We start from the raw sequence: 4,150 nt of genomic DNA on the forward strand, positions 1-4,150 counted from the left end.
GGACCATTAAATATGCATGTGTTGGGGTGGGGACAGTCGAGATAGAAAATCATGTATAGCATAAAGGTTGTACAAAAAAATGAATACTTATGGCTCCCATCCTACCACTCCCCTTTCCTATGGATCGAGATTTTATGACTGGTGTTTCATATTATAGCCATAGGATTTCATTAACGTTTTGAAAATCCATGCTTAACCAAAATATTTGTTGTAAAACAGTGAACTAAAGGAAAGTTATATGTGGATGCATTTCAGCTTTTTTTTTTTAAAAAAAAAATAGTCATATGAACTGTTAGATTAAGATATATGACACAACAAAAGGTGAAGCCATAGTCAAGTGAAACAGTCATTGGGTGAGAGAATTTGGGACACTCACCGAATCAAGATCCCCTTCATCATTGCATTCACATGCACATATAGATATTTCCTTAGTATCAATTTTATTACATGTTTATTTGACATTTGTGCAGGAAGGATATGTAGTGCCAAGAACGAAGTGTGGAGCCACTACCAAGAATAAGCTTTTAACTCCAATTATCTTCCATGACGGCCGGTTTGCTCAGAGGCCAACCCCTCTATTAGCACTCTTGACCTTCCTCTGGCTTCCATTGGCATCGTACTCTCAATCCTCAGGGTATACCTCAACGTCCCACTACCTGAAAGACTCGCTTGGTACAACTACAAGCTTCTCGGCATCAGAGTCCTTGTTAAGGGCACTCCACCCCCTCCTCCAAAGAAAGGCCAGATCGGAGTCCTTTTCGTCTCCAACCACCGTACCGTCATCGACCCGGTGGTTACGGCGGTTGCTCTCAAGAGAAAAATCAGCTGCGTTACCTACAGCATAAGCAGGTTCACTGAAATTGTGTCCCCAATCAAAACTGTTCCTTTGTCCAGAGAAAGAGAGAGAGACGCTGAAAACATCAAAAGACTGCTTCAAGAGGGGGACCTAATGATCTGCCCTGAGGGAACACATGCAGAGAACCGTTTCTGTTGAGGTTCAGTGCTCTTTTTGCTGATTAACTGATAGGATCGTTCCTGTAGCTATTAACACGAAGCAGACTGTGTTTAATGGGACCACAGTTCGAGGGCACAAGTTATTGGACCCTTACTTTGTGTTCATGAACCCTAGGCCTACTTATGAGATCACTTTTCTGAACCAGCTTCCCGTTGAGCTCACATGTAAAGGAGGGAAGTCGAGTTTTGAAGTTGCGAATTATATTCAGAGGATTCTTGCTGGGACGCTGGGGTTTGAGTGTACGAGTTTGACGAGGAAAGATAAGTATGCTATACTTGCTGGAACAGATGGTAGGGTTCCTTCGAAGAAGGAGAAAGAGGAGAATAAGAAGGCTTAATTAATTAACTGAATGTTCGGGAGGTTAATTGGACAGGACAGAAGTACGCGCGCAGCAGCTAGACTGGTGATCGCTTTGGACAATGAATTTATTGCCAATTTGTTTCTGAATATTTAGGACTAAATATATATACATATGGCAATAAACATATTGATTGTGACAGCAAAATTACAATCCGTTTGAATGTATATGCACATATATGCGTTTTTGCTTTCATATAGTACAGAGTACAAGCTCTTTTAAATGTTTTCTTGAAATCTTGTACGTAATAGTGGCTCAGGTTTTTCATGTGTTTTTTTTTTTTTTTTCAGAACTTAGAAACGATGAAAGTAATGACCATGCATGTATACATTTAACTGGTATATGGAGTTTAAGGACATGAAAGAATAGATTATATGAATAAATTTGTCCAAGTAAGCTATGCAAATCTAGTATAGTTACAATTAATTTTGGCGGTGGAAGAAGGTGGTATTTCCCGGTACGATTGTTTATCTGATTATCATCTATTTTCTTTTTCGTCCTTACAAGTTTTTTCTTAAGGATAAAGTTTAGGGGGGTCGTGGGTCTTGAGGACTCACTAATCTCAAGCCCTGCACAAAATTAAGCATATAATTAGCATGTCTTGCTCGTCAAGGTTAAAAAAAGCGTTTACAAAAAATACCAACAAATTAATATCCGCCGAGAATCCTTATCTAAGAGCAACAGTTAAGATTCAAGCCCATTCCTTTATGGGTATGAGTTGGATCGTTGCCAATAAATTAAACATATTTCGTTGGTTGTATTTATTTGTTAAAATAAAAGCCACTTGCCTCTTCTTGTCTATCCAATCGTCGGAGCAAACATTGAAATAATTTTGTGGCCAGAGAGCCGTTTAGAAAGGTGAGTGTAGTGTGGGGACTTAACTACACATACTTGTGCTCGCGTAATTACTCCTCCTTTTTCTATGATCTGTGCCTAATATTATATTGCTTGAAAGCAGACAGTTACATCGTACAACAGCCTCGTCAGAATATATTATGTTTGCTGACATGGGGTGGGGGAAAATAGGAAGGGAACCCTAATTTTCTGTTTACTTTTTCACTCGAGTCATTTATGTTTTTTGTTTTTACTTTAATATCCGACAATAAAATTAAGATGTTGGTCCCTTGACTTTGAATTCTGCAGTTGTAGGTTACAAGGCAATAATATGGGGGTGTCATGAATTTAATGATGATGTGCTGATGGTTGTTGCCTTGAGTTAATAAAGTTGTAATATACTATCCTTATGCGCTTTTTATAGTAGAAACTACTAGAGTCAGTAACCCACCACCCACAAAGAAGTGGGCACGTTAGGTTTAAAAAAAGGATTCCATTAGATACGGTGTGGTTTTGACTGCATTGCATAACTCAAACTTACAACCGGCTAACCCACAGGTTGAAAGATTAGCTTGCTAATTTTTTTTTATAAATAGACAAAAAAAAATTAATGAGATTGAGTTTAAAGTAAAGCATTCAGAGCAAGCATGCATGAAATTATAGTCTAGTACTTAATACTTGTATATTTATTTAATTCAAGTTTAAATTGTGGTAGTAAACAATAAAAAGACATAGCTCATTTATTTAAGTGGTGACTATAATGTAGGGTCAAGTAGCAAATTTGGTCATGAATTATTTTTCCAAGAGCATCTGGTGATTTAAATTGTCAAGTTTTGAGAAATAAATCCTCAACTTTAAAAAATAAAGCATTAAATAGTCCGTCATTAACTTCACTTAACGGACGTTATATGGGCCTACAAATGACATATGGCAATACAAATTTGGCCACGAATTATTTTTTTGAGGAGCACTAGATAATTTCTATTATAAAAATGGACCATGTAACACCTTTCCACTAATTTTGATTAAATACTGTTTATTTTTAACTTATGAAACCCACGATACATCAATCTTTCTAATCTTCTTGCCTTCATTCTAAGTCTCAACTCAAGAAGAAGAGGTTTAAAGAGTTTATATCTGAAGACATTCATAAAGACGATGACAACAAATTAGAAGGCATAATTCGTGGCTAAATTAAGCTAGAATCAAAATTGTCCCACGCATAGTGAAATCAAGCTTCTATTTTATTGGCATCGTTTGGGCAAAATTTGATGAGAAGGTGTTGGATGATTCGCTTTTTATAATAGAGGCTATTCAATACTTCTTGAAAAATAGCTCATAGCTAAATTTACACCTTTACACATGTTGACATGGAGTACCACATGTCATTTGCAGGCTTCACATAACGTCTGTTAGGTGAAGTTAATGACAGGCTACTATATATTTTATTTTTTAAAGTTGAGGATTTATTTTAGACCACCTAATAGTTTATATTACCAAATGCTCTTGAGAAAATAATATGTGGCTAAATTTGCACATTTACCCTATAATGTAATTTGAATGTGATTAAGACAAGATTAAATAAAATATTTTATTATACTATGCTTCATTCATATAATAGCTTATTTAAATTATCTTGTTCACAAAATAGTGCTAAAAAAGTTAGCAAATAAAAAAAGTTTAGTTATCATTTTTATTTAAAAAATAAACATATTTATAAAGTGCTAACTATATATTATAGTATCATCTTAATTTGAACATAAAAGGAAAAAAAAAAACATATACAAATATCAAAACATTTAGGTAGTATGAATTGAACATGTTATGAGCAGCAGTCTAATAGCCATAGATTAAATCACCATGACATTATTTTAAACTAGGGATCAATTTTGTAGCAAAAATGTCGAAATAGGATGAAGAAAAAATGGGATATAAAGAACATT

At 35.2% G+C, this 4,150-nt stretch overlaps 1 pseudogene; it reads left to right on the forward strand.

The window, feature by feature from the left end:
* The first annotated feature begins 284 nt into the window (after positions 1–284).
* Positions 285–1,609, forward strand: LOC129290100 (glycerol-3-phosphate 2-O-acyltransferase 6-like; annotated as a pseudogene).
* Positions 1,610–4,150: the final 2,541 nt, after the last annotated feature.

Source organism: Prosopis cineraria, unplaced genomic scaffold (genome assembly GCF_029017545.1).
Source record: "Prosopis cineraria cultivar Desert tree isolate PC_DT_omini unplaced genomic scaffold, ASM2901754v1 PC13, whole genome shotgun sequence".
NCBI lineage: Eukaryota > Viridiplantae > Streptophyta > Magnoliopsida > Fabales > Fabaceae > Prosopis > Prosopis cineraria.